Genomic DNA, 22,709 nt, shown 5'->3' with positions numbered 1-22,709 from the left:
GTGTGTTATGTCTGTGTGTGTGTATGTGTTGTGTGTGTGTATTGTGTTGTGTGGGTATTGTGTTTCTGTGTTGTGTATTGTGTGTGTTCTGTTGTGTGGTGTATTGTGTTCTGGGTGGTGGTGTGGTTTATGTCGGTGTGTGTGTGTGTGGTGTGGGTGGACAGGAAGTGCATGTTCTGCTGCAGCCTCAGCGTGTTTGATAAACAGTGACTGTTCAGCATGCTGGAGGCTGCAGGCGTCAGGACGTTGTTCAGAAATCTGACGTTTACATCTTTAAAGGGCCATGCCTCTGATTTACCACGGCAACCACAGCAGCACACGTGCAGCCAGTACACAACTCTCAGGTGGTTACAGCAAGAGTTTTTTTAGATCGTTAATATGATTGATAAGGTCCAGCCAGATAAGGAAAAGCAGTCAGCAGGAATGTTTATAGAAGTGAAAGTAGCAGAAAGTCTGTGCGTCTGTCTGTCTGTGCGGTCAGGTGTCTGGGTGCGCGGCTGTCGTCGTGTGTGGCGGGGTATCTGTGGCTGGTCGGCCGTCGCGGTGCTGGTTCTGTGTGTGTGTATCTGTGTGGTCTGTGTGTGTGTGTCGGTGTGTGCTGTGGGTGTGTGTGGGATAAGTGGACTGAGACTCCCATTCCTCCAGTTCCAGGTGTGTAATGTATGTCACACAGCGTTCATTTGTCTGTTCACCGAACGCCACCAAAAGTAAAAAAGCTTGCGAGTGTGACTGAAGTGATCTGACCATGAAATCATGAAATATATAAGTTTACCACTTAGTTCCTCTCTGGTCTTCAGGAACTGAGGCTGACGGAGGAAGCATTTCGACTGCCGGGCCTCTGCTCTATGGAGGCACGACAGGACAACTTGAACTGAGACAGCGTTATAACTCGACACATCGCCACTCCCCCGGCCCTCGGGATGGCAGAGCAGGAGGAATCCACCACGCCCTGCATGGTCCCGCCTCGGCACGCCGTGGAACTCGGACCAGGACATGGAGGACGTCACGGACGCAGGCCCAACCAGAGGACAGCAACGGCGTGGCGGCCGTCTCCGCGGAGGTGTTACGGTACGGGGGGGTGTAACTAACGAGGCATCGATCTGGACTGATATTAGGGGCTGCACCGTGTGTGTGTGTATGGTGTGTGTGTGTGTGTGGTGTAAGTGTGTACGTGTGTGTGTCTGTTTGTGCGTGTGTGTGTCGTGTCTCTGTGTGTGTGTGGTGCGTGTCTGTGTTTTGTGTGTGTGTATACATGTGTGTGTGTGTGGTGTCTGTATGGTATGTGTGCGTGTCTGTGTTGTGTCTGTGTGTGTGTGTGTGGTGTGCTGGGTGTGTGCCTGTGTCTTTGTGCGCGTCTGTGTGTGTGTGTGTGTGTGTGTGCGTGTGCGTGCGTGTGTGTGTGTGTGTGTGCTGTGGCGGCCGTCTCCGCGGAGGTGTCCTACGGGGTGTAACGATGCATCGATATGATATTAGGGCTGCACGATATGAGACAATACGCGATAACGTTGTTGAACATCGCCATAACGATAGTACCTGCGATAAATAGACGGCGTGCTCCGTTCTGCTGCTTTCAGTATTTGGCTGAAATACAACAAACTGTTTCCGACTTTAAAACAAATGAAAGGAAATCATACCCAACGTTACGTATCGTCTTAGAGTGCCCCTTTACTTCAAATTCCCACTGTATCTCTATTTTTTTATTAAATAGTGTAGTTTGTCTTAAATTACTACTACTATCTACTTTCTGGACACGCTCATACTCTGCTTCTGACTGGCTAGTAGTCCTTACCTAGGTACTGTCAGGGCACGCCACGCTGCGGCAGTAGCCTACGTCACGCCTACCTGACTGGCTAGTAGTCCTTACCTAGCTACTAGGTATCATGTCGTGATTAAAACGTGTTCTTTCCACCCGTAGTTTCCGGGTCTGTTGGGAGGCAGTGGGGCGAGAGAACGCAGACGGCAGACCCGCGTCCGACCACTGCCTGGATCTGACCATGGCGGAGGGCGGGTACAGAGTGCAAATACTGCAGCTTCAGACGTCGGAGCTCAACCTGTTCACCATGCACGTGGACGCCGAGCATCCGGACGTCGTCACCAACACCTCGTACGTCTGCATGGAGTGTGACTACCACACCAAGAGGTATACAACGTGTGTGTGTGTGTATATATGTATATGGTGTGTGTGTCTCTATGTATGGTGTGTGTATGTATGGTGTGTGTGCACGTGTGCCTGTATGTATGGTGTGTGTGTGTATGTGTATGTATGGTGCGTGTATGTATGGTGTGTGTGTGTGTGTGCACGTCTGTATGTATGGTACGTGTGTATGTATGGTGTGTGTGTATATATGTATGTATGGTGTGTGTGTGTGTTTGTGTATATGTATAGTGTATGTGTGTGGTGTATGTATGGTGGTGTGTGTCTATGTATAGTGTGTGTGTGTGTGTGTGGTGTGTGTGTGTGTGTGTGTGTGTGTGTCTCTGGAAATGTGCAATTTAAGCTCATTAAACTATAAGAAAAAAAGTGCTATAACAGTTTTACTGCCACTGCTCCCATTACCCTCCGTAACACGCTCTCTTCCACTTCGCCTGACAACTCCTCTCCAAAACCAACAGCTGTGAGATAACAGAACTCAGCCATAGATTCACTCACTCAAAGCAGTTAGTAGGCGTGAAATAAAAACAGGACACGTCATTTCAGTGTGTGTAGTGTCAACTACGCTAAACTAACCGCGTGTAGTGATTAAAACAAACAGACAACGGCTGTGTCTCAAAGACCGGGAAGCAGCCGGGACGTTGAGAATCCACCGTGAGAGGTGATGGATAGTTCCAGTCACTTCGTCATGTATTCACTTCGTTGAAACAAGAGAAGAAAGCCTCGCTGAACTGAACAGGACAGAGAAACGTATATAAATGCTCTCTGCCCGCCGTATGCCAACGCCCAGTCTCTGCCCGGGCACGCCCCAGCTGGCCGCACATTTGTTGACAAACTCCGACGCACACGCGACGGTGTTAATGACGATTTATCCCTTAAATGTGAATAAATGACAGTTACACTCACCGCCAGCAAATGCTCTTTCCGTTGTGATTGGCGGTATCTTGACAACTCGCCGTTACCTTGTTTAATGTGACTGTGTTGATGTGACTTGTACATTACAGCCACTCAAACAGGACAGAGTAACACGGCGGATATTTAATGATGACTTTAGGGGCCATCCACACGGAAACGTTTTTTGGTGCAAACGCACATTTTAGCATCGTTTGGGCCGATCGTCCACACGGATCCTGTAAACGCACTGCCTGAAAACACACTTTTTTGAAACCGGGTCCCAGGGTGAAAAAATTCGAAAACGGCTCTCTTTTGGCTTCGTCTGGATGGTGAAGCCGGCTTTTTATCATATCGATGATGTCATCGCCACACCCCTCGACCTCTCACCCGCAGTCCCGCACGGTCACACACGACTGCGGTGAAGCTAGCGAGCATATCCCATCTCAATGGTCAAACCAGCTCACTTCATTTAGCTAAATAATTTGTCTCTGCTCCCTGACACTGTCCTCTGCTCTGCCGGTCCTGGATTCTACAAGATATATTGTTTGCGTTATGTAGCTAACGTTAAACATCGCTAAAGTAGACGCTAACGTTAGCTGCTATGGTTAGCTAGCTGTTTAAAAAGTGGAAGCTAGATAACTAGCTCCTTGAACGGATTATAGTAACTTTTACATGGCTTATTGTAGAAAAAGCTACTGCAAGAAAAACGTGTAGATTATCAAAAAGACATTGGTTCATTGATGTATGTTTGACTGCCGATGTCTGCTAGTTAGCAGAGCTAATGTTAGCGCGCTAAAGAAGACGGGTTAAAAAAAGATCGTTTTGGTACGTGTGGACGTGGCCTTAATTAAGGCGGCAGGTGCGTGTTGCTAAGGCGGGGCCGCTAAACTGGAAAGTGCTGCGGGATACACTGCTATGCCGAAAAGGGAACAGAGAAAAGACCCTGCCCTGAAGTAGGAGCTGAAAGAGTTACAGGAACTGCGGCCAAGAGGAATTTAATAATCCCCAAAGAAAAAGGGTTCTAGGAACTGCAAAAATCCCTCCGGTCGGAAAGCGGCTTTAATCACGCTCATTCCGCTCGCCGTTTCCTGTAGCTACTTGGTCGGAAAGAGGCTATTAATGTTGTTTTTATGTGTATTTGTCGTGTGGTTGTAGCGTATTTATTGTTTTAAGCCATCAACCTGCTAGGGACTGCAGATGAAAATTAGCCTGTATGGCTAAATCTGGCACATTTACAAGTAGTTACAGGAACGTAGTTATAAGAACAGTCCACACCCAAAACCGGTTTTTCTATTTGCATTTCACACTGGCCAAGTGGCCATAGGAACTGACCTTTTGTTATTATAATCACAGCCATCTAACCACCACTATGCGGAAAAGGGAACAGCGAAAAGACCCTGCCCTGAAGTAGGAGCTGAAAGAGTTACAGGAACTGCGGCCAGAGGGACTTAATAATCCCCAAATTGGTCCCCATTGGTTCTACTAACTGCAAAAATCCCTCCGGTCGGATAGCAGCTTTTGTGCTCATGTTGATAAATGTGCGTTGTCCCTTTTTAAGTAAAGAAATAAAATAAACAAACACTGGTATAACCCACATTTCTTCCCCCGTCCAGTTACGACACCCTGCTGGCCCACAACGCTCGCCTCCACCCGGGCGAGGACAACTTCACGCGGACGATGGTGAGGCAGAACAACGAGACCGTCGTCCAGCAGACGGTCAACGACCTCACCTTCGACGGCAGCTTCGTCAAAGTGGAGGCCGACGAGGCGGAGGAGACGTCCCGCAAGAGCATCGCCCTCAGCAAGACGCCCATCATGAGGATCAGGAGCCGGCCCGAGCCCAAGAAGTTCACCGCCGCCGCGCACAAGGCGGCGGCCGCCAGCGACGTCATCAAAGTGGAAAGCGACGACGAGGACGACGAGAACACGGAGCCGCCCACGCTGTCTCCGGCCCCGATGGCCCCCGCCGCCTCGGCCGCCGCCCCTCCGCGCCTCATCCCCGTGTCCGCGCCGCTGCAGGTGCACGCCGTCCCGCAGAGCATCGTGGTCAACAGCTCCAACGTGCTGCAGTTTAAAGGCGGCTCGGCCGGAGGTGGGGCGGCGGCGGCGGTGGCGTGCTGCCTCCCGGGACGCTGGCGCAGGTTCTGTCGGCGCTGCAGAACCAGCAGAACTGCACGCAGACGCAGACGCAGCTGCTCATCCCCATCAGCAGCATCCCCACCTACAACACGGCCATGGACAACAACGTGCTGCTCGTCAGCGCCTACAACAGGTAACGCAAAGGGACGCAACCAATCCAGATTTTTGGGGTTCGGCCGAATACCGAATCCACTGGTTAAAGCGTAACTCTCGCCAAAATGCAACCTAGGGTCTTTTTGTGAATGTACCTGAGTCAAACTTACGTTTAAAAGCATAATTAGGACGGAATCGCCACTTTTAAGATTTACCGTATTTTCGTTTTTTGGGTCAAATGGCCTTTTCAATGGGAGTGCTAGGGGCACTTTTACGCTAGCCTCAAAATACTTATTTTTAAAACACTAACCGGCAATTTCCACCGGCTGCGTAACGGCTGAAGAACGTCGGCGGAGTCATTAGGTTTCCATTAAAGTCATGTGTGTGTATTTCCACTGACGGCAGAACGTCTGCATCCCGACTCCGTCCCAGCTCCGGCGGTCCCAGCCCTCCGGAGCAGATACGCAGAGCTTCTATTTTTTAGGGGTGGTGATGGCGCAGTGGATATGACCCATGCCTTTGGTGTGGGAGATCTGGGTTCGATTCCCACTGCGATACATCAACCAATGTGTCCCTGAGCAAGACATTTAACCCCTAGTTGCTCCAGAGGTGTGTGGCCTCTGACATATATAGCAATTGTAAGTCGCTTTGGATAAAAGCGTCAGCTAAATGACATGTAATGTAATGTAATGTAATTTTTGCGGGACGCCGGAGAGCTCCGCAGCAATTCAGCACACGGCAGATAGTGCGGGACAGGAAGTCGAGCACAGAAACAAAATAAAAATCTTGTTAATTTTCAAAGTAAAATCCAGCCATGCTCACGGCGGATCATATCTCCCTGCACTACACCTTGAAAACACAGCTCAGAGTAGTTTCCCCTCTACTCCTCTGGATGGGAACAAACTGGTGGTGGTTTTTCTGGTTCTATTCTACGTGCATTTGTGAGATCTCGTGGGTCCTCGAGACTTCAGCTGTCAGTCATGGCCGCAGCCGTGCCGCAACAAATCCGGACCTGGTGGGTGTTGACGGACGGCGGAGCACGCAGCCGTTCTGCATTCAGTGGAAATCCAGAGTAAGAAGGCTCGACACAACATGAGACTTTGCTCCAAGTATGACCAGGGGCTCTACACCTTAACGAAAGCGTTGACAACATTGTTTGTGTACACAGAGTTTACTAAAAAGAAAGGTTTTCAACAACTCACCGTAGGTCTTGTTGTTTAGCTCCTTAGTGTTTTAAAAATAGCTATTTTGAGGCTAGCATCAAAGTGCCCCTAGCACTCCCATTCAAAAGGCCATTTGACCGAAAAAACGAGAATACGGAACATCTTAAAAGTGGCGATTCCATCCTAAATATGCTTTTAAACGAAAGTTTGACTCGGGTACATTCACAAAAAGACCCTATAGGTTGCATTTGGCGAGAGTTGCGCTTTAAGACTGAAAAAATAATACCGAATCCTCCTCCCATCCTCAGTCCGTTAACACAGTAAACACATTAATGACGTAAACAACGTCCACAGCAGCGTATTTTTCATTTTATTTTATTTTAACTGTAAAAAAAAAGAATAGGCAACATTATAAGTGGAAAAAAACTGTTTTGACAATGACCATAGGCCTATGTTTACCCGTATCTCAAGATCCAATCAATATCCAAAATATTAGCCTTTTAGATTTATAATCCCATAAAGTAGGCTACTAACGGTCGTCCGGTTACCACCAGTTCTTAGCTGTGACTGTCCTTCCTTTGCCGTACCGAAGTTGCTGCATTTGGGCTGCTGTCTGTAGATTCCTTCTTGCACAACTCGTATTCTTTCGGATGTTTCATACGCAAACGCTTATGGCGCTTTTCCATTACATGGTACCTGCTCGACTCGCCTCGACTCTACTCGCCTTTTTTCCATTACGAAAAAAAGTACCTGGTATCTGCTAACAGGTACTTTTTTTTAGTACCTCCTCAGTCGAGGTTCCCGGCGAGCTGAGGCGAGCTGAAAAGGTGACGTGAAAGCGACAGACGGGGGGGGGTGTCCTGAACAAACCCGCTATTTTTAAACGGTTTAGCCAGCTGTGTTTTTTTTTGCTGCCTCCAGCTTCTTCTAAAACAAAATGTGTCTTCTGGCAACAACACACACCTTCCACGTTCTGTGTGTGTGTCGCGTTAGGTCACGGCAGTTTACTGCGGCGCCGCTTGTTTCAGTTCTGCGGAGGCTCCAGGCAGAGCTTTCACCGTATCCTGCGTACCGGCTCCACGCGCACACCAGCTGACAAATGTATACATCAGGCCACATATTACACAGGCTACGGCGAAAGCTCTGCGTGGAGCCTCCACAGAACTGTAAAACAAGCTCAAGTGGTCTGATGTTTATACTTGTGCGCTGCATGGTGCGTCGAGCCGGCATACGACCAGCCACGCTGAGGCGGTACTAAAATCTGAAATGGAAAACGGACGCACAGTGTGCCGAGTCGAGTCGAGTCGAGGCGAGGCGAGCAGGTACCATGTAATGGAAAAACGGCATTAGAGTGTTTCCTCTATGTTGATTTGGAAATGGCGGCCCGCCACGCCAAAATATCTGCCGCCACGGTATCAGAAATAGGGCAGCCGCACAATGTAGTCGCGGTCGCCTTTTTAAATGACCCTGCCTGTCGGAAAGCCTGTCCACGCCCCCCGCAGGTGGCGAGGCAACGGACTTTTTATGTATTCCTTTTCTTCATTCTGTCTGGTTTGTGCGTTCGTGAGGAAAACGTGAGTATTGTACATGTGGAGTTTGTTGTGTGACACCATGCAGGACAAATATATCTGTATAGTTTCACTATTTAGATCAAAGTTATGGCAGGAGTTGTCATGAAAGCCTTATTTCCTTTCTCCACGGCACACTCATTAGTCTCCTTAGGTCATCATCGCTGTTAATATGTGATAACGCCGGTTTATATCACACTCTGTGTGCCCTGAGTGTTTATATGTTAAAGTTAACTTTTATAATATAGTGTAGGAGGTAGGGTTGCATGATATTGAGTCGATATATCTTGCACCCCTACTAGGAGGTTATTGTGAAGTGAATCTGGATTTAACCACCTTGTGATTTAGTCAACGCTCCATGTCTGTAGCCTACTTGTAACACTGCTAACAGCTACAGCTAATATCATTGTGCACTGTAAGTTTATAGCTGCTGCTTTTAGTTCACTCAGGTCAGTCCCCTCCGTTTCACTGCCGACATAATGCACTCCCCGTAGTTTTTGTTGCAGCGAAGTGTGAGTTCCGTTTCATACGTAAAACCTTGTTGTTGTTCGGACAGACCTGCCCCCACTTACTAAAACAAATCCTAAAGGAGACACTGGTTTTAACGGCGGTGATGTTGTGTATAGTTTAGGGTCCTCGCCACCACCAGACTAATCAGCATTGCAGATTGAACATGTAGCTGGACTTGAATGGCCTTCTTTTGACTGAAAGTGCTGCCAAACTACACTTATTCTGCTCACCAGTTCCATTTCCACTTTCTCACAGCCTGCTGCGTTGAACGCTCCACCTACGTAAACACCTTCCCGTAATCAACGGCGCCGTCATTACGTCGACCAGCGTAGTCCAAGCGTAGGGTTCGGATCGGTGGAAAAAAATTCTAAGGCTCGGCAGAAACCGAACCCCGTCAAAACGCCCAATATTCGGTCGAATCCGAAGCCGAATCCTGGATTCGGTGCATCCCTGGTAACGCAAAGCGTTCATCATCTCTCAGGAGAGTTTTAGGGAAGGCACGATACATCGTTTTTTTTTTTATTGCCATCGCGATATCAACCTGCCGCAATAAACCTATCGTGAAATGCTGCGATATATTGCGACATACACTCTGAGATTCTTTGTGTTAGTTGAAAGGTAAATTTACCTGATGAAGGTCTGAGACCGAAACGTTGTATTTTTCTAAATAAATTATTGCTTGCGTAATAGGGCTGTCAACGACTATTCTAAATTTGAATATATATTCGAATAGTTCTTTCTTTTTTTTTTCGAAGGTGAAAATTAATATTCGAATTAAAAAAAAAAAAATGTGGAAAAAAAATAATTTTAAACCGTTATGCGCACATTGTGCAGAGAGTGTGATGGCGAGAGAGAGAAAGTGCTCGAGTGAGCTCTAGAGGGGTAATATCCTTCACCCCTGACCCGTTTTCATGCCTGGAAGAAGAGGAAGGGAAGAAAGGAAGGAGGAAAGGAAGGAAGGAAGGAAGGAAGAGGGAGGGAAGGAAGGAAGTGGAGATGTTCCGATACTGCCTAAAATGCTGGTATCGGTATGCGGTCTTGGCCATCATTTGATTTACTTGTTTTTGTGTAGGTAATACGTTGTCAAATATGTTTAAACTTAAATAGACTACCTATACAAGTAGTTATGTCTCTTTGTATTCATTTGTCCTGTTATTGATGTAATTGTATTGACAAAATGCACATGCGCAACCAGATTCGAATAGTTCGAATAGTTCGAATATTATGTCTTTTTTTTAGAGGGAATATTCGAACGTCATTTTTGAGCAATTTTGACAGCCCTATTGCGTAATGGTCAGTGTGCGGGACTCTTCTCTAAGCTTTTGATCTGCTACTTTTGATCATATCCTACGCACCTGCCCAACAAAAGAGGTGTGCAACAAAGCTTTCTTACGTGTTAGTTGAAAGAAAATATCGGCAGAAAACTGCACTTTAAAATGTAAAATTCTTTTTTTCAGTGGTTCTTTTTTTAATGTTCAATTTATTTAGCAGAATACTGAAAGCAGCAGGAAAGGCAGGACTGAGTACACTTTGATATCTTTTTATTTATTGCAAGTACTGTCGTAATATTCAACAAAGTTATCACAAATCTCCGTCATTTCGTGCAGCCCTCCACTGTAATAATTAGAGGTGTTGAAATTAATCAAATAATCGATGCATTGAATCGTGGACGTGGACGATGCTGCATCGATAGTCGGCCGGGCCGTAATCGATTATTTTTGTTTACAATTTAATGTATGCCTAACAACCTTTCTGTTTACATATTCTGGTATGTTTTGCACATTCAGGAAGCACCATGTGCTCAGTGCTGTAGTTTTATGTATCTATTATGTATTTATTTAGTATCAGAGCACTGCAGAATGTTTGGTTTTTGAAGCTTGAAAAGCTACGAATTAAATATCCTATATGGCTTTAATAGAAAAATGTATTTGCCGCATCGAGATATCGAATCGCTGACATGATAATCGAATCGGGAGATCAGTGAAGATTCACACCTCTAGTAATAGTCACTCTGTTTTTATTTTATTTTTTTACTTCCTTAATGTCCAATGTTCCATTAAGTTTATCTATATATAATGAAACAGTTGTACATTTTTTTGTAATTGTATATATTTGTGTGTAGTATTATATTATTATTTCATGTATATTGTTTCCTATTATTTAATGTTTACTCTGTATGTGTGCTGTGTGTCTGATATTTTGCTGCTGCAACACCGTTATTTCCCATTTTTTGGGAATTCATCTATCTATCTATCTATCTATCTGTCTGTCTATCTGTCTACCTACCTACCTACCTATCTGTCTGTCTGTCTGTCTATCTGTCTACCTACCTACCTATCTATCTGTCTGTCTGTCTGTCTATCTGTCTACCTACCTACCTATCTATCTGTCTGTCTGTCTATCTGTCTACCTACCTATCTATCTATCTGTCTGTCTATCTATCTGTCTACCTACCTACCTACCTATCTATCTATCTATCTATCTATCTATCTATCTATCTATCTATCTATCTATCTATCTTAACAGCTCAGTTTGTAGAAAACTAAACGGTCCAACTGTGATTCCTGTGCGGTAGGTTTCCGTACCCCTCGGTGTCGGAGATCATGGGCTTGGCCTCGCAGACGAAGTTCAGCGAGGAGCAGATCAAAGTGTGGTTCTCCGCCCAGAGGCTGAAGCACGGAGTCAGCTGGACGCCGGAGGAGGTGGGTGCTTCACAGAGACGCTTTTCACACCACATCCACATCCACGCCCGGCTTTGGGCTGCAGGTCACACTTAACGTCCTCGCGTCAAATTTGACCCCTTTTCAAAGTTTCTACGTCAGAAATTTGGAGTTTCTTTCAACCAAATTGCCCCCCAAAAAAAACTTGTAAAAGTAGGGCTCCAACTAACGGTTGTTTTCATCGTCTGTTTGAGCTGTGGGTTATTTTCTGGATGAATGGATGAGTTGTTCGGTCTCTAAAATGTGGATCAGTGTTTCCCAAAAAGCCCAAAATGACGTCCTCACAGGTCTTGTTCTGTCCCCAACTCAAAGATATTCAGTTTACTGTCCCAGAGGAGAGAAGTCGGTCTGTTGAGTATAGTGTTAACTAGCGTCACGTGCAGCTATGTTTCTGTTTCCTGTAACGTCTGTTTCAGAGCATCAGAGAGAAGTGCAGGCGTATCAGCGGCACCAGAATGAGGCACCGAAATCGGCGTTGCTATTCCTGCAGCAGCAGGATGTGTTACGAGGAAGTACGGCAAAATAGTAGCCTGTTAGGCACGACGCAAAGCCGAGTGAAGTGAAAATAAATTAATAAATGGCGGCATGCGATTAATACAATAAAAAAAAAAAAAAATGAACGCGTTATGCTCGACCCTTAATCGCATCGCGATTAACGCGTTAATGCTGACAGCCCTTATATATATATATATATATATATATATATATATATATATATATATATATATATATATATATATATATATATATATATAATATAAATAAACCAGCAGCTTGCAGCTTAATACTGACAAAACACCACAGAAACATTTCAGCCTGCATGCACGTTCTTTCAAAAGAACGAATATTCGAATATCCGGATCCAGCTCTAGAAAGAACCAAGCAGGCCGACCTTGTTGCACGATCCAGATTTTCTTCCAAACTTGCCATTTTCAGCGTGTAGCTCGCTAGCTCAACGTTTGAGAACGGCAACACACGCAGAGCGGATGTCTGGCTTTATTTTGGATAGGGCTGGGGGGGTAAACGATTATTTATTAAACGATTAATCGCTCCATGTTGCACTTAAGCTCCACCATACAGCCCAGCAGCCCCGGTGTGATGTGTGCGAGAGGAGGAGACTCCGCGCATGACACGTGTTACATTTTGTAACTGTAGTCCAACTTGTGTAACTTTTTGGACACATTTGTTACTTTGGCCTGAATATAGCGTATATATATATATATATATATATATAATATATATATATATATATATATATATATATATATATATATATATATATATATATATATATATATAATATTTCTGATTATGGCATAGCTTTCTCCCCACCCAATTAGGCTAATAAAGTAATGATTAAAAAAAACACAAATGCTTGATCAAGGGAGAATCTAAACTCTAGTCGCTACAGGCCTAATTTTGGAAACGTGCTCCCGTTGATAACGTCTCGTACTCCTTCTCTCTGCAGGTGGAGGAGGCGAGGAGGAAGAAGTTTAACGGCACGGTGCAGACCGTCCCTCAGACCATCACTGTCATCCCGGCCAACATCGCGGCCGCCACCAATGGCCTGCAGTCCATTTTCCAGACCTGCCAGATCGTCGGCCAGCCGGGCCTCGTCCTCACGCAGGTCGCCGGCAGCAACAGCGCCGTGCCGGTTGCCTCGCCCATCACGCTCACGGTCGCGGGCGTCCCCGGCAACCAGCCCAAAGCCGCCGAGCCGTCCACGTCGGAATCAAAGACCGAGATGTCGGCCAGCGCGGCAGCAGCGCTCAGCGCGGACGCGTCTGCGGCGGCCAAGCCGAAGAAGTCCAAAGAGCAGCTGGCGGAGCTGAAGGCGAGCTACGGTCGCAGGCAGTTCGCCACGGAGGCGGAGATATCGCGGCTCATGCAGGTCACCAAACTCTCCAAGCGAGCGATAAAGAAATGGTTCAGCGACACGCGCTACAACCAGAGGAACTCCAAGGATCACCACGTCCTGCTGGGCGAAACGCCGCCCGCCAAAGCGCCGGTGGCAGGAGGAGCCCGGGGACCGAGGACCAGCGCTAGCCTCAACGACGGCGCCAACAACAGTGACAGCGCGGCGGCGGCGGCCGCTGCCACCATCATCATCGACTCCAGCGACGACGCCAGCGATTGCTCCCCGACTTCCGCCAACGCCCCAACGGGCTCCACCAGCGACCCGCGGGTCAAGTTCCGCCACGCCTTCCCCGACTTCACGCCGCAGAAGTTCAAGGAGAAGACGCCCGAGCAGCTGCTCGTCCTGGAGGCCAGCTTCCAGAGGTCGGACACGCCCTCAGACGAGGAGCTGAGCCGGCTGCGCGCCAAGACGAAGCTGACCCGGCGCGAGGTGGACGCCTGGTTCACCGAGAGGCGGAAGACGCCTTTGGCGGCGCAGGCCAACGAGGACGACGACGGCGAGGGGGACGGGGAGAAGGCGAAAGGGGTAGGGGTTGTAACGATACACACACACACACACACACACACATATATATATATATATATATATATATATATATATATATATATATATATACATACATACATACATACACACACACACACACACACACACACACACACACACACACACACACACACACACACACACACACACACACACACACACACACTATCTTTGTGGGGACCCCTCATTGACATAATGCATTCCCTAGCCCCTTACCCTAACGTTAACCATCACAAATAAATGCCTAACCTTAACCCTTACCCTCACCCTAACCATAACCTAATTCTAACCCTAATCCTAAAACCAAGTCTTAACCCTCAAACAGACCTTTAAACTTGTGGGGTCCAGCATTTTGGACCCACAAGGCTGTGCAGACCCCACAAGTATACTGTATTCCCCGGTTTTTGGACCCCACGAATATAGTAAAACAAGCACATATACGCACGCGCACACACACACACACACACACACACACACACACACACACACACACACTGTGTGATATCAGTAAATATTGTACCGTTATAGTACGATATGGTGATTTAAACCTGTAATTTACACCCCTAGAAAGCGTCCTGTGCGGCGCTGTCGTCCTCGGCTCGGGAGCGGCAGAGCACGCCGCCCTCCGGCAGGAAGGCGATGAAGAAGACGCCGGAGCAGCTCCACATTCTGAAGAAGGCCTTTGTGCGCACGCAGTGGCCGACGGCCGAGGAGTACGACCAGATGTCGGAGGAGAGCGGCCTGCCGAGGACGTACATCGTCAACTGGTTCGGAGACACGCGCTACGCCTGCAAGAACAGCAACCTGAAGTGGTACTACCTCTACCAGAGCGGGAAGGTAAAACCACCTTTCTGTCTCGGATCGAGTACTCGCGTACAAGTATCGTACCAGAAAATTACTTGGTTGAAATTAAAGTCACCTTTTAGAATATTACTTGGAGTAAAAGTCTTAAGTCTTAAGTCAGATACAGTATTAGGGGACCACTAAGGTCTATATAAAAGAGACTTCAGATACAGTATTAGGGGACCATTAAGGTCTATATAAAAGAGACTTCAGATACAGTATTAGGGGACCACTAAGGTCTATATAAAAGCATCCAAAGGGCACCATGTCATGGGACCTTTTAAACTAAATGAATGTATGTATTTTTAAGGTGGACGAGGCGCTGAACGGCGGAGCGAAGACCCCGAAGAAGTCCAGGAAGCGTTTCCGTGGTTGGTCACGTAGGACACGCCGGCCGTACCCCTGCAAGCGTTCGCCACAGGGGGGCGCCACCACCATCAAGGTCTGTCTGTCTCCGCAGATTAGATTATTATTAGGTACACCTGGCTCAAACCAAAGCACCCTAATAACAGAGACGTGTTTGGTTTATAACTGTCATGTGTGTCTGACAGTTATCTGTCTGTATAAAAGCATCCAAAAAGCAGCATGTCATGGGAACTTTTAAAGAAACTTTTTGAAAAAGGGTCAAATTTGACCTGAGAACAACCGGAGGGTTAATAGTAGTAGTATTATGTGTTTCCGTTAATTCACGTCTCTCCGTCCTACAGGTGAAGTCCGGTAAGTCGTTCCTGAAGGACTACTACCTCAAACACCGAGCCCTGAGCGAAAGAGACCTGGACGACCTGGTCACCAAGTCCAGCATGAGCTACGAGCAGGTGAGGGACTGGTTCTCGGAGACGGCCAGGCGGGCGGAGGAGGGGAGGGAGCCCTTCAGTGACGAGGAGGCCGCGGGAGAGGACGAGGAGGAGGAAGAGGAAGAGGAAGAGGAAGAGGAGGAGGAGGAGGAGGAAGCAGCAACGGCAGGGCATGCAGACAGCGAAGAAGAGATGGAGGTGAAAGAACAAGGAGAGGAGGCCACTGATGACGACTGTAACGAGGAAGAGGAGGAGGAGGAGGAGGAGGAGGAAGAGGAGGAATCCGAAGACGGCAGCCAATCACAGCCTCAGATCCAGGAGGAATCTAAAGACGTCAGCCAATCACAGCCTCAGGCAGAAGAGCAGACATGAGCAGACAGGTGAGGCTTTGATTTTGTTTCTCACTTAACCCAGAGATTTAAATTGGTATTAATTTACACTCGCAGTCTCAGTGTTAGTGTAGGGCTGCAACTAACTATTGCTTTCATTGTTGATTAATCTGGTCATGACATATTATACCATGACTTCTTATGACATACTATACTATGACTTTTTTCGATATACTATACTATGAGTTTTTTTGACATACTATACTATGACTTTTTTTGTTATACTATGACTTTTTTGACATACTATACTATGACTTTTTCATCACATTTTTCAACATATTATACTATGACTTTTTTTTATCACTTTTTTTGACATAATATACTATGACTTTTTTCGACATACTATACTATGACTTTTTCATCACTTTTTTCGACCTAATATACTATGACTTTTTCATCACTTTTTTCGACATACTATACTATGACTTTTTTATCACTTTTTTCGACATAGTATACTATGAGTTTTCTTGACATACTATGACTTTTTTCGATATACTATACTATCACTTTTTATCACTTTTTTCGACATACTATACTATGAGTTTTTTTGACATACTATACTATGACTTTTATCACTTTTTTCGACATACTATACTATGACTTTTTTCGACATACTATACTATAACTTTTTCGACATACTATACTATGACTTTTTAATCACTGTATTCGACATACTATACTATGACTTTTTTCAACATATTATACTATGACTTTTTTATCACTTTTTTCGACATAATATACTATGACTTTTTTCAATATACTATACTATGACTTTTTCATCACATTTTCGACATAATATACTATGACTTTTTTTATCACTTTTTTTGACATAATATACTATGACTTTTTCATCACTTTTTTCGACATAATATACTATGACTTTTTCATCACTTTTTTCGACATACTATACTATGACTTTTTTCGACATACTATACTATGACTTTTTTCGACATCATATACTATGAGTTTTTTTGACATACTATACTATGAGTTTTTTTGACATACTATACTATGACTTTTTTATCACTTTTTTCGACATACTATACTATGACTTTTTTATCACTTTTTTCGACATACTATACTATGACTTTTTTCGACATAATATACTATGACTTTTTTTGACAAACTATACTATGAGTTTTTTTGACATACTATACTATGACTTTTTTCGATATACTATACTATCACTTTTTATCACTTTTTTTGACATACTATACTATGACTTTTTTCGACATAATATACTATGACTTTTTTTGACAAACTATACTATGAGTTTTTTTGACATACTATACTATGACTTTTTTCGACATATTATACTATGACTTTTTTATCACTTTTTTCAACATAATATACTATGACTTTTTTATCACTTTTTTCAACATAATATACTATGACTTTTTTTGACAAACTATACTATGAGTTTTTTTGACATACTATACTATGACTTTTTTCGACATATTATACTATGACTTTTTTATCACTTTTTTCAACATAATATACTATGACTTTTTTATCACTTTTTTCGACATATTATACTATGACTTTTTTATCACTTTTTTCAACATAATATAATATGACTTTTTTATCACTTTTTGCGACATAGTATACTATGACTTTTTTCAACATACTATACTATCACTTTTTATCACTTTTTTTGACATAATATACTATGACTTTTTTTCGACATACTATACTGTGACTTTTTCATCACTTTTTTCGACATACTATACTATGACTTTCTTCGACATACTATACTATGACTTTTTTCACTTTTTTCAACATACTATACTATGACTTTTTTATCTTTTTTTTCTCGACATACTATACTATGACTTTTTTTATCACTTTTTTCGACATACTATACCCTGACTTTTTTCGATATACTATACTATGACTTTTTTTATCACTTTTTCCGACATACTATAACTTTTTCGACATACTATACTATGACTTTTTAATCACTGTATTCGACATACTATACTATGACTTTTTCATCACAATTTTCAACATAGTATACTATGACTTTTTTTATCACTTTTTCCGACATACTATACTATAACTTTTTCGACATACTATACTATGACTTTTTAATCACTGTATTCGACATACTATACTATGACTTTTTCATCACAATTTTCAACATATTATACTATGACTTTTATCACTTTTTTCGACATAATATACTATGACTTTTTTCAATATACTATACTCTGACTTTTTCATCACATTTTCGACATGATATACTATGACTTTTTTTATCACTTTTTTTGACATAATATACCATGACTTTTTTCGACATACTATACTATGACTTTTTCATCACTTTTTTCGACATAATATACTATGACTTTTTCATCACTTTTTTCGACATAATATACTATGACTTTTTTCGACATACTATACTATGACTTTTTATGACTTTTTTCGACATACTATACTATGACTTTTTTTGACATACTATACTATGACTTTTTTATCACTTTTTTCAACATACTATACTATGACTTTTTTCCGACATACTATGACTTTTTTCGACATACTATACTATGACTTTTTTATCTATTTTTTCAACATCCTATACTATGACTTTTTTATCTTTTTTTTGAACATACTATACTATGACTTTTTTTGACATACTATACTATAACTTTTTTATCACTTTTTTCGACATACTATACTATGACTTTTTTCGACATAATATACTATGACTTTTTTTGACATACTATACTATGACTTTTTTTGACATACTATACTATGACTTTTTTCGATATACTATACTATCACTTTTTATCACTTTTTTTGACATACTATACTATGACTTTTTTCGACATACTATACTATGACTTTTATCACTTTTTTCGACATACTATACTATGACTTTTTTCCGACATACTATACTATGACTTTTATCACTTTTTTCAACATAATATACTATGACTTTTTTATCACTTTTTTCGACATAATATACTATGACTTTTTTCAATATACTATACTCTGACTTTTTCATCACATTTTCGACATAATATACTATGACTTTTTTTATCACTTTTTTTGACATAATATACCATGACTTTTTTCGACATACTATACTATGACTTTTTCATCACTTTTTTCGACATAATATACTATGACTTTTTCATCACTTTTTTCGACATAATATACTATGACTTTTTTCGACATACTATACTATGACTTTTTTATGACTTTTTTCGACATAATATACTATGACTTTTTCATCACTTTTTTCGACATACTATACTATGACTTTTTTCGACATACTATACTATGACTTTTTTCGACATCATATACTATGAGTTTTTTGGACATACTATACTATGAGTTTTTTTGACATACTATACTATGACTTTTTTTATCACTTTTTTCGACATACTATACTATGACTTTTTTATCACTTTTTTCGACATACTATACTATGACTTTTTTCGACATAATATACTATGACTTTTTTTGACAAACTATACTATGAGTTTTTTTGACATACTATACTATGACTTTTTTCGATATACTATACTATCACTTTTTATCACTTTTTTGACATACTATACTATGACTTTTTTCGACATATTATACTATGACTTTTTTATCACTTTTTTCAACATAATATACTATGACTTTTTTATCACTTTTTTCAACATAATATAATATGACTTTTTTATCACTTTTTGCGACATAGTATACTATGACTTTTTTCAACATACTATACTATCACTTTTTATCACTTTTTTTGACATAATATACTATGACTTTTTTTCGACATACTATACTGTGACTTTTTCATCACTTTTTTCGACATACTATACTATGACTTTCTTCGACATACTATACTATGACTTTTTTCACTTTTTTCAACATACTATACTATGACTTTTTTATCTTTTTTTTCTCGACATACTATACTATGACTTTTTTTATCACTTTTTTCGACATACTATACCCTGACTTTTTTCGATATACTATACTATGACTTTTTTTATCACTTTTTCCGACATACTATACTATAACTTTTTCGACATACTATACTATGCCTTTTTAATCACTGTATTCGACATACTATACTATGACTTTTTCATCACAATTTTCAACATAGTATACTATGACTTTTTTTATCACTTTTTCCGACATACTATACTATAACTTTTTCGACATACTATACTATGACTTTTTAATCACTGTATTCGACATACTATACTATGACTTTTTCATCACAATTTTCAACATATTATACTATGACTTTTATCACTTTTTTCGACATAATATACTTTGACTTTTTTCAATATACTATACTCTGACTTTTTCATCACATTTTCGACATGATATACTGTGACTTTTTTTATCACTTTTTTTGACATAATATACCATGACTTTTTTCGACATACTATACTATGACTTTTTCATCACTTTTTTCGACATAATATACTATGACTTTTTCATCACTTTTTTCGACATAATATACTATGACTTTTTCATCACTTTTTTCGACATACTATACTATGACTTTTTTCGACATACTATACTATGACTTTTTTATGACTTTTTTCGACATAATATACTATGACTTTTTCATCACTTTTTTCGACATACTATACTATGACTTTTTTCGACATACTATACTATGACTTTTTTATGACTTTTTTCGACATAATATACTGACTTTTTCATCACTTTTTTCGACATACTATACTATGACTTTTTATGACTTTTTTCGACATACTATACTATGACTTTTTTTGACATACTATACTATGACTTTTTTATCTATTTTTCAACATCCTATACTATGACTTTTTATCCTTTTTTCAACATGCTATAATATGACTTTTTTTGACATACTATACTATGACTTTTTATCACTTTTTTCGACATACTATACTATGACTTTTTTCGACATAATATACTATGACTTTTTTTGACATACTATACTATGACTTTTTTTGACATACTATACTATGACTTTTTTATCACTTTTTTCGACATACTATACTATGACTTTTTTTGACATACTATACTATGACTTTTTTCGACATACTATACTATGACTTTTATCACTTTTTCGACATACTACACTATGACTTTTTTCCGACATACTATACTATGACTTTTTTATCACTTTTTCAACATAATATACTATGACTTTTTTATCACTTTTTTTGACATAATATACTATGACTTTTTTTCGACATACTATACTATGACTTTTTCATCACTTTTTTTGACATACTATACTATGACTTTCTTCGACATACTATACTATGACTTTTTAATCACTATATTCGACATACTATACTATGACTTTTTCATCACATTTTTCAACATAGTACACTATGACTTTTTTATCACTTTTTTCGACATACTATACTATGACTTTTTCATCATTTTTTTCGACATACTATACTATGACTTTTTTCAACATATTATACTATGACTTTTTTTATCACTTTTTTCGACATAATATACTATGACTTTTTTCAATATACTATACTATGACTTTTTCATCACATTTTCGACATACTATACTATGACTTTTTTATCTTTTTTTTCTCGACATACTATACTATGACTTTTTTTATCACTTTTTTCGACATACTATACCCTGACTTTTTTCGATATACTATACTATGACTTTTTTTATCACTTTTTCCGACATACTATACTATAACTTTTTCGACATACTATACTATGACTTTTTAATCACTGTATTCGACATACTATACTATGACTTTTTCATCACAATTTTCAACATAGTATACTATGACTTTTTTTATCACTTTTTCCGACATACTATACTATGACTTTTTCATCACTTTTTTCGACATACTATACTATGACTTTTTTCGACATACTATACTATAACTTTTTCGACATACTATACTATGACTTTTTAATCACTGTATTCGACATACTATATACTATGACTTTTTAATCACTGTATTCGACATACTATACTATGACTTTTTTCAACATATTATACTATGACTTTTTTATCACTTTTTTCGACATAATATACTATGACTTTTTTCGACATAATATACTATGACTTTTTCATCACATTTTCGACAAAATATACTATGACTTTTTTTATCACTTTTTTTGACATAATATACTATGACTTTTTCATCACTTTTTTCGACATAATATACTATGACTTTTTCATCACTTTTTTCGACATACTATACTATGACTTTTTTATCACTTTTTTCGACATACTATACTATGACTTTTTCATCACTTTTTTCGACATAATATACTATGACTTTTTCATCACTTTTTTCGACATACTATACTATGACTTTTTTCGACATAATATACTATGACTTTTTCATCACTTTTTTCGACATACTATACTATGACTTTTTTCGACATACTATACTATGACTTTTTTCGACATCATATACTATGAGTTTTTTTGACATACTATACTATGAGTTTTTTTGACATACTATACTATGACTTTTTTTATCACTTTTTTCGACATACTATACTATGACTTTTTTATCACTTTTTTCGACATACTATACTATGACTTTTTTCGACATAATATACTATGACTTTTTTTATCACTTTTTCCGACATACTATACTATAACTTTTTCGACATACTATACTATGCCTTTTTAATCACTGTATTCGACATACTATACTATGACTTTTTCATCACAATTTTCAACATAGTATACTATGACTTTTTTATCACTTTTTCCGACATACTATACTATAACTTTTTCGACATACTATACTATGACTTTTAATCACTGTATTCGACATACTATACTATGACTTTTTCATCACAATTTTCAACATATTATACTATGACTTTTATCACTTTTTTCGACATAATATACTTTGACTTTTTTCAATATACTATACTCTGACTTTTTCATCACATTTTCGACATGATATACTGTGACTTTTTTTATCACTTTTTTTGACATAATATACCATGACTTTTTTCGACATACTATA

General features: G+C 40.5%; 1 pseudogene; it reads left to right on the top strand.

The window, feature by feature from the left end:
- Window positions 1–920: 920 nt before the first annotated feature.
- LOC116051724 overlaps window positions 921–22,709 on the top strand; it is a 38,791-nt pseudogene continuing 17,002 nt past the window's right edge.

The sequence above is a fragment of the Sander lucioperca genome, chromosome 16 (genome assembly GCF_008315115.2).
Source record: "Sander lucioperca isolate FBNREF2018 chromosome 16, SLUC_FBN_1.2, whole genome shotgun sequence".
In the NCBI taxonomy this organism is placed as follows: Eukaryota; Metazoa; Chordata; class Actinopteri; order Perciformes; family Percidae; genus Sander; species Sander lucioperca.
This window is presented reverse-complemented; position numbering and strand designations above follow the sequence as displayed.